We start from the raw sequence: 10,207 nt of genomic DNA on the forward strand, positions 1-10,207 counted from the left end.
GTGAGATCGAGCCCCTTGTTCACCCCCGCACTGGGCATGGAGACTGCTTGAGATTCCTCTCTCTCCTTCTACCTGCCCCCATGCTCATTCTCTCTCTCTCTTTTTCCCCGTCTCAAAAAAAAAAAAAAAAAATGTTCTTCAGATGGCAAGAGACACTGAAAACAAACTCTTCTCTCCTCCTGCATCCTTTTTTTTTTCTTTAACACATGTAAACTTTGGCCTGATTTGTGCTGAGTTGATTAGAGAATTATGAATGTAAAGAATAATGGCTTTTTAAAACTTTCTTAGATGGCTTTGGAGTTCTGTATGCATGTTTTCATGGGAATGCAATCTTCCTGTTATAAATGAATAAAAGATATCTATTCCAATAAACACCCAAGGAAACGTTATGAATAGGCAATTCAGTGTAACAGATCATGTAAAATAGGGTTAGATTCCTTAACAATCAAAGAAATGAAAACTAAAGCTAGATATCAACAGTCAAATCGGCAGGGTTTTTTTTTTAAGAGACTTTATTTATTTATTCATGAGAGACACACAGAGAGAGGCAGAGACACAGGCAGAGGGAGAAGCAGGCTCCCTGCAGAGAGCCCGACGTGGGACTCGATCCTGGGTCTCCAGGATCATGCCCTGGACTGAAGGTGGTGTTAAACCACTGAGCCACCTGGGCTGCCCTCAAATCGGCAGTTTTTATAAAAGTATAAATGAGGGACACCTGGGTGGCTCGGCAGTTAAGAGTCTGCCTTCAGGGATGCCTGGGTGGCTCAGCAGGTTGAGTGCTTGCCTTGGGCCCAGAGCATAATCCTGGAGCCCCAGGATCGAGTCCCACATCGGGCACCCTGCATGGAGCCTCCTTCTCCCTCTGCCTGTGTCTCTGCTTCTCTCTCTCTCTCTCTGTGTCTCTCATGAATAAATAAATAAAATCTTTAAAAAAAAAAGTATAAATGAGTAAATAAAGTGCTTATGCCCAGGGCTGGTAAGAGGGTAGAGACATGAGCACAATGTTTTATTGTGTTTAGAGAGATGTATGTATAAGGATGTTTACTCTAGGACCATTTGTCTTTTTGGGGTTTTAAAATTTTTAAAACAACTTAAATGTCCATTAACAGAACACTGTTAAATAATGGCATAGTCATGTAATGGAATATTAGATATCTGTCAAAACAACGAGGTATCTCTGTATACACTGAGTCTTTAAAATCTCAAGATGTATTACATACACCAAGCAAGCAGAGAGCAGAGTAAGAGTTATCTCTATGTACAGGTATGGAGAAAATCACATTTCTGGAAGGATAAATAGGAAACTGTTACCGTAGTTACAGTGGTTACTTTCAGGAAAAAGACTAGAGGTAAAGGATGGAAGACTTTTACTTTTCACTTTATACTTTTATGTGTGGTTTCAATTTGTGCAAGAATTGCTTTATTTTAAAAGATGAAACGTAGTTTGTTTTTTTTTTTTTTTTTTAATAGGTTATCTCTTCGGGATTCCTGGTTGGCTCAGCGGTTTAAAGCCTGCCTTTGGCCCAGGGCGTGATCCTGGAGACCCAGGACTGAGTCCCACGTTGGGCTCCCTGCATGGAGCCTGCTTCTCCCTCTGCCTGTGTCTCTGCATCTCTCTCTCTCTGTCTCTTGTGAATAAATAAATAAACTCTTCATTAAAAATAAATAAATAGGTTACCTCTTCATGACTTGACATGGGAAAGTATAGACAAATCAGAATGTTATGACCCTGTTAATGATCCTATTTATCTGGAGAAAGCTGTAGACCTACATAGTGTTGTATTAAGAAGTCTGGATAAAAATAACTTGAACTCTGATCAATGTGGTTGCCTCATAGCCAGAGTAGAAAAGTACTGACATTATGACATTATAGAAACCTTCATTTTCTCTGTACTGTTGACTTTTGTACAGTTGCTAGTGAATTATCAGAAAGAAAAACATAAATTTTTCCAAGTGAGGGGAAAAAGTTAAAAAAAAAAAAAAAGGGAAATCTAGTCCTCCCACTCCCTTTTGCGTGAAGTGCTCCTGTCTGCCCTGTGCAAAAACATGGCTTTGGCTCGTCCCTCACCTGGCTCATCCAAGCTCACTCTCACTTACTTCCCTTTTAAATCCCATCTGCAGGGGAAGCCTTTGTAGTCCGAGTGGGATTTCTCCTCTGATCCCACTTATCTACCCAAGGCTTACCCAACTAGAAAAACTGGAAAATAAAAATCAAAACAGAACGTTCAAACGAGATGCTGAAAACTAGCCCAACCTGTACATGAAGCCAGCATGTCTCATTCTCATACCACCAGGCTGCAGCACAGGCTGGGGACCCGAGCCCCCGTGAGCCCCTCCAGTTTGCACCCCGTCCTCTTTCTCGCCTACTCATCCTCCCTGTTGCCCTAACTTGGGGAGGCTGGTGAGGCAGGAGGGGTGCTATGGAAATAAAAGGCGATTAACTGCGTCATTGTGTGAGCCCTGGAGGATAAGATTGGTATCGTGCATTTGGTGCGAACACTGCCTAGAAAATTAGGAGAACCCAGGATGTCCGTGAACACAAGTGTGCTCTGAACTTGTGAAGAACATGCAGTGACGATCCGATCCCGACGATTTATCTTTTCAATTATTTTTTATTTCAGAACACTTAAATGTCAGTTGCAGTCTTACATGGGAGCAGTGCCACGAGGATGTGACTTGCTCCTGTGCCACCAGCAGTACTTGTGTTGACACACTCGCCAGCCTCCTCCCCATTCCTCCTGTGTGAGCTGCTGTAGCAGCTAGGACAAGTGCTCAGAGGTGTCCAAGCACTGGGAGTTCGGGAAAGAACCTTCGGTGAAAGTACACATCCGATCACCACTTCTTTCCGATCACCACTAGGAGAGGGGACCCAGGAAGCCCACACGAGGGGAAGTGGCCAAGCAGAGATTTCTAGAGCCACAGTGATGATTTAACCTACCACGCAGCTCTTGCTTACCATTTTTGGAATCTTCTGATGACTCTCGTGTCAGAACAGCCCAAGTGCTGGCACAGCAGACAAAAGAGAGTAGTTTTCCTTTGTTGAGTTGGGAAAGTATTTAAACGGCAAGGCTGTCTCCCTCCTGGGGCTGGCTGACTTGTGTCCCCCCAAAATAGATATGCTGATGTGCTAACCCCCAAACGTCAGAACGCGACCTCATTTGAAAAGAGGGTCTTTAGATATTTGATCAAGTGAAAATGAGACCATTGGCTGATGTCCTGATAAAAGGGGGCCTAGAAAAAAAAAGGGGGGGCCCAGAGACAGACACGCAGTGGGAAGAGGATGACACAGGTGAGGGGACAGAGGATTGGGGTGCTGATGCCTCTACAAGCCCAGGAATGCTTGAGGCTACCAGAAGCTGGGAGAGAGGCCTGGAACAGACCCTTCCCTAGAGCCGCCAGACGGAGCACAGCCTTGACCACACCATGACGTTGGACTCCGGGCCTTCAGAGCTGCAAGGTAAGTTTCTGTTGATTAAGTAGATATGCACCCACTTGATGATTCTTTGCTGTGGCAGCCTTAGGAAACTGATATGGCTACTCAAGTGGCCCATCCTTAACAATGGTCAGGAAAAAAATGAAGGGAGAAACCTCAGCCCATTCCAGCAGAGGATAGTTGTGTGACAAAATAACTAACAGGAGTGGCTTTTCCACTGTGGTGGTAGATTTTTCTGGGAGCACTCAGCCTGGAGATAGTTCTGTTTCAGTGGAATACAAAGAGCCAGTAAACCCTCCGTCTGCGGCGTGGCAGAGAGGAGAGGTGCGGAGCCCAGGGTAGGCTGGCAGAGAGCATGCCGTCCTAATTTGGACCATTGCCTGGCTCTGTGCAGGAGCCAACACTGTGCACGCAGCTGCTTAAAGCCCAACATTTTAAGGGTGTCTTGATGGCTCAGTGGTTGAGCGTCTGCCTTTGGCTCAGGTGATGACCTTGGGGTCCTGGGATCGAGTCCCACGTTGGGCCCCCTGCTCAGCAGAGTCTGCTTGTCCCTCTCTCTCTGCTTCCACTCATGCTCTCTTTCTCAAATAAATAAATAAAATCTTTTTTTTTTTTTTTTTTTAAAAAAAGCACATTTTACGAAATGGAGACAGAGACAGAGTTCATCAAAGGGAATGAAAGACCAGGCAGTGACCCTTCTGATGCCAACCATGGAGACAGGAATTAGGGGCAAGAGGGTTCACAAGCAAAAGAGAACTGAAAATCTCAAGAATACCAGCAACTGGACCCGATCTGGCCAAGGACATTTTCCTTTTGCCTTATTTATTTCCTCTTTCTTTGTCTTTTACTTTATAATGGTCTTGGGAAAAATCACCACTAAATTGGAACCCCAGTGCTTAATCTTTGTATGTATATTTGTGAGAATAGAATTAATTCCTGACTGTGTGTGTGCATGTGTGTGATTCTGTTCTATGGATTCAGTTCTCAGCTCATCCTTCTGTTATCTTTTTTAGAGGAAGCCAAGAAACGAAAACAAAAATCCTCAAATGTTGTTAAAGAGAAGCCCCTGGACCAAAAGGGCCCCGTGAAGGCGGCCGAGAGCGGGCAGACGGGAGGCCTAAAGCTGCCTCACCCGGAAGGACTCCTGGCTTCCCCGGGGATGCGCTCTACTCACACCCAACCTCGGTCTGTTCCAGATGGACAAAGGCCTCAGCCCTGAGTCTTTGTTTTCATTGTCCTAAGACCCAGCTCTTCTCTCTTTTGTCTCAAGAGTAGGCCAGGGTGGGGGGAGCGGAAGCCTGACATCAGAGAGGATCCTAGCGAACACTAATTTCCCCTACTTACCTCTCCCTAAAAAAGGGTGAAATAAAAGAGACTTCTTTTGTCAAAAACAAAACAAAACAAAAACAAAAAACATGTGAAAAGCGCAGGTTTGTTGTTGTTTTGAAGATTTTGAACAGACGAGGTATTTTCCTTGGTGTTCAGTTTCAAAATCAACACGCTGACACCTGCCCGTAAAAAGGAAAACGGAGTCGGCTCTGGCATCAGCCCTCCCCAGCAGCACTCCGAAGAGAAAGGAGAGGCGTCTGCTTGGCCCCTGCTGCCCCCGCCCCCCAACTAATGACTGTACGATGCTTCAGGACCCGCCCTGGCCACCCTGGTCACCCCAGGTGCTGGGAGGGGCAGGAGGAGAGGTCATGCTGTTTGTCCCTTAGGTCCTCTTACTACTGCAAGGTAGGTCAGATTGTTTTTCTGAGAGCTTGTTGTTCATCTGGCTTTTCAAAACTTACTGTGCTTCCTTTTTTTTTCTTTCTTTCTTTTTCTTCTTCTTCTATTTGCTGAAGGATAAGATGGAAATAAACTTGCCACAGTGTTAACTGTCACAGATTGTCCCTCCGCTGAACCACTAAGTGGCAGCCAGGCAGCTCTAATAGGCATGGTTTCTTTATAAACATACCTGGAAATATTTTAAAAATTAAAAAAATAAAAATGGGGGCACCTGGGTGGTTCAGTGGTTCAGCATCTGCCTTGGGCCCAGGGCGTGATCCTGGGGTCCTGGGATTGAGTCCTGCATCAGGTTCCCCTGCAGGGAGCCTGCTTCTCCCTCTGTCGGCGTCTCACTGTGTGTCTCTCATGAATAAACAAATAAAATCTTTTAAAAATATAAAAATAAAATAAATTTTTTAAAATGCCAAGGGTGGGCCTGGGTCACAGCCAAGCCAGGAGAAATAAGCATATTCTGGACAGGGACAGTCGCACCCTGCACCCCACCAGAGGTTGGTTTGAAGTAATTTAGGGTCAAGTGGAAACACTGATTATACTTCACCTGCCACGTCTGATGACCGTGACCTTTGGTTTTAGGTTCTAGAGAGTCTGGGTTCTAGCTGGCTCGGCAGCTGCTCTGAGTGGCTCTGTACTTTACACTCAGTCATGTTGTGTAGACAGTGGCGTGGGGTAGAGCCTGTGAGGCGAGTGCTGACCAGGCAGTGTGTAAGGGACAGCTTCTGGCCTGTGGCGTCTGTGGCATCTGTCGCTGGCCCAGCACTCACCTTGACTTCCTCCTGCTTCCTTCCCTTCGTGTCATCTGGGTTCCTGGGAGGGACACTTGCCGCTGCCAGCAGAGGAGACTGCCTGGGGACCAAGGGAGGATGGGGAAGTCGTTAGCGTGACTCAGCAGGGCCTTCCCGGGCCCACTCCAGCCTAGTCGGGGCACCTTCTTGGGCCACTCCAAGGAGGGCGCTGGGAAGGGACCTGCGGTCAAAGGGCACAGAATAGGCAACGGGAGCATCAAGGAGAGGAAACAAGCAGCCCAGAGATAAAGAAATCAGAGCTGGGAGGAGAGAAATAAATAGAAGCGAAGATGACACATCATACCAGATCCACAACACGGGGGTGGGGGGGACGACACCATAGAGACGTGAGACACTGAGCTGGCCCTGCGGAGAGAAACGGTTCAACAAACAAACTCAGAAGCCCCTACAGGAAAGGACAGAACCAAATGGAAGTAAGGAACCGAACCCCCAACAGGAAGGACGTCTGAGAAAGGCGGAGGAGGGAAGGAGAGAGAAGCCTGTGTGGCGGAGCCCAGGGAGGACATGGGGCCCAGGTGGCCAGGACGGTTCTCGGGGTGCACCTGGCGCCCCAAAGCCACTACCGGCTGATCACGGGAGTAAGAGCATCTGTCGCTCCCTCGTGGAGCCCCCCAGGACCCCTCAGAGGTGCGAGGAAACCCGGCGGGAGGAAAACCCCCCATCTGCCCCCAGATGACTTTTCCCTAAAATTTCCTTTAGGGACAGACCTTCTCTGGGTCCTTAGAGTGGATCCCCTGTCGGGGTGGTGAGCGGCCAAGCTTCTCGGTGCCCAGGAATCCCAGGGTAAATGACAAAAATACCTCGGTTCCTAAGAACCTGGATAAGAACACGAAGTCGTTATTCGCATGACCCCCCCATTTTGGGAGACTGCCTCCCCCCAGAAAGTTAGAAGTTGCCTCCTGGGTTGAACTAATTGGACACGTGGAATAATGAAAAAGTGTAAGGAAAGCACAAACGATGGACGCAACCCATTGCTGTTACTAAACATTATGATAAATTACCAAAAAGACGCCTCTCCGCCCCCTTCCGTAATTTCAGGTTATTAATTTTATTCATATATGAGTAATTCTTTCCTCGCACACCTCTCTTGGCCTGTTTCTCTAATGAGGAAACAGGAAAAAAAAAAAACAGGCAGGAGATAAAATACTCCAATTGGAGCTGAAGCAAATGAAAGAAGATATCAGAAACAAATAACATTATCAGCTTTTAGCCCCATAATAAGCTCTTATTTATTTAGACCCTATTAATTTGGAATTTATAATAACTTGATTGGGATCTGGGCAGAAATTTTCCTTCATTTAGCAAACTCTGTCTTCCTAAGGAGTACAGAAGAGCGATGTAAATGAGCTTACAAGGGGAATGTTTGAAATACATCTTTGAGCACTTCAGGCAATTTCATATATGAATAATTAATATAAGAATACATATCATTCTTATCCAATAATTATCTAGTAATTCAGAAGGAATTTGTTAGGTCACTCTGCAGAGGAGGGAGCTGTGGGTTTATCACCAAATAGCTCTGTGACCATAGGCAAGGAACCTAACTTCTTCGGGGCTTTGTTTTTCTTACCTGTAACATCAGGCTGATAACACCAAGTCGGCCTCATTCAAGGGCTTCTTGGGAACATGAAAGAAGACAATGGGTGGGCGTCCATGTTGAACTTCATAGGGTATTGGGAAAATCTATCTTATTTTAAATGAATTTACAATTCATACTTTTCACTAATTCCAGTCGGACCTTCAGTCCAACTGTCTACAGCAGTGAGGTTTTTAAGCTTTTATGCGGCTTCAGTGAAAGGAAGTTCCCCCAATGAAAGGTTGTGCATGTGTGTATATGTACATACACACACACGTATGGATATAAACATTTATCTTCTTTCCACGCCTTGTACCCTCAAAAGATCTTTGTAGTCACTTTTGGTATTCAGAGTACACTAAATGTACTTAACACGTTACAACTGAAGAAGCTTGTGTGTACTTGAAAGAGTCTGAGTGTTGGGAGTCTGATGAGCTCGGGTTCAAATCCAGGGTCTTCCATATAGATGACAGCCTGAACAATGTTCTCATCCAACCCCAGTTTCTTTGTCGATAAGTAATAATACCAACTGTGTGGAACTTCTATAAAGACCAGGGGAGTCTGTACCTAGCATAGTGCCTTAGGACTGAGTAGGCACTCCAAAGAGACGATGGTTATTAATATGAAAGATAAGTTGCCTTGAAGTGGTATTTGCATTGGAGAAAATACTCAGGACTTGTCACTTTGAATCTCCTGCTCCTGGTACAACATAGCTCCCCAAATACGAAGTCAAGTAGAAGTCAAGTAGAGTCCCAATCACAGTGTCCTGTACAGTTTTGGTTTTTGCTTTTTACACATAGACAACCTATATTGCTTTTGGTGTAATGTATATTGCGAAGTATCAAAATAATGTTTCCTCAGTTTTAAGACACTTGCTTTTTCACAACTGAATGTTTTGGAAATCAGAATGAGCTTTAGAGTCAGTGTCAAGGGCAGCCCCGGTGGCGCAGCGGTTTAACGCCGCCTGCAGCCTGGGGTGTGATCCTGGAGACCCGGGATCGAGTCTCACATCGGGCTTCCTGCATGGAGCCTGCTTCTCCCTCTGCCTGTGTCTCTGCCTCTCTCTCTAGGTCTCTATGAATAAATAAACAAAATCTTAAAAAAAAGAAAAAAAAGAATCAGTGTCAAAATAAACACGTCAACTGTTAGGTATAAGGGTTGCTAAGAAGAATTGTCATTTGCTTGTGATGGGTGAATTCAGACAGATTTCTCAGAGTAAAGAATTTTCAAAGCCAGGAATTACTGGTATTTATGCTCCACTCAGTTGCAAAACATCTGTCTGTCAGGCTTTTCAAGAGAAGCTGTTGAACTTCCTGCAAGATGTAATCAATTTTTAAAAATTTCAGATTATGAGCAGCCCAGGTGGCTCAGCAGTTTAGCGCCGTTTTCAGCCCAGGGCCTGATCCTGGAGACCTGGGATCGAGTCCCACGTCGGGCTTCCTCCATGGAGCCTGCTTCTCCCTCTGCCTGTGTCTCTGCCTCTCTCTTGCCCTCTGTGTCTCTCATGAATAAATAAATAAAATCTTAAAAAAAAAATTTAAGATTCTAAATCAGGTGCTGCAGAGGTCAAACTCACAGGCACTTTTATGAAAGTGTCACCTTTGCTTGAACTGCCAGTGTTCTAGTGAATCCAAGGCCTGTGGAGAATATGAGTTATGATGTGGGTGTGAATAAAACGTGTGCTGTTTATTGGTTAAAAAAATGTATACGTTCAGTGTTGCATTTCTGGTTTTCTCTCTCTGATTAAAACTATCTTTTTAATTAGATAAAGTAATCTTTCTTCTAATTGACAGACTCAGCAGAGAAAGCTTCTCGCTTTTAAAGTCACAGGTTAATGTATAATTAAATTTATACTAGAGATGTCTGCACTTTTGCTTTATGTATGTTATACTTCAATACAACACTTAAAAGTTACAGAGAGATGTTCCCGTGTATTTAGCTTAAATAACTGAAGATGTATCAAAATATACCAGTTATAGCTTTCAAACTAGCAAGTATAATTTTTTTAAGTTTGTGGATTTTTTTTAGTAATCTCTCCACCCAACACGGTGTTCGAACTCATGACCACGAGATCAAGAGTTGCATGCTCTTCTGACCAAGCCAGGCAGGTGCTCCTGAATGAGTAAGTATAGTTGATCATTTATAGAACATACCTGCTTGGTAAGTTCTAAATGGTATGGTCTAAATCCTGGACCCCTTCCTATTGCCCCTGTACGTCTACCGCCCTTAAGAGAGAAAAGAAAAAGATAGTAATCAAGGACTTTACTAAGTCTGTTCCTCAGACTCAGAAACCCCACACTGTCATCTTGGTCAAAGAGGGACCGACCAGGGGATGCCAAGCTGTGCTTCCTGTTGCCAGCCTGGAAGGTTAGGCCTGTTTAAGCTTCCTCTGTGACCTCTCATTTGTGAATTAGTTCTAACCCTTTGAGATCCCAACTATACCAATTTTAAAAATGCTAGTCTCAACAACAATTTATTTGGGAGCCATTTCAGTTGGCTGCACTTTGCTTTATTAGTAACTAAAAATTATGATTGGGGTCCCCTCCACTGCCTGTGGGGAAAAAAAAAAGCTTCATTTGTACACACCCTGGGGACACTTACAATAAT

This window comes from Canis lupus, chromosome 5 (genome assembly GCF_048164855.1).
Source record: "Canis lupus baileyi chromosome 5, mCanLup2.hap1, whole genome shotgun sequence".
Lineage (NCBI taxonomy): Eukaryota > Metazoa > Chordata > Mammalia > Carnivora > Canidae > Canis > Canis lupus.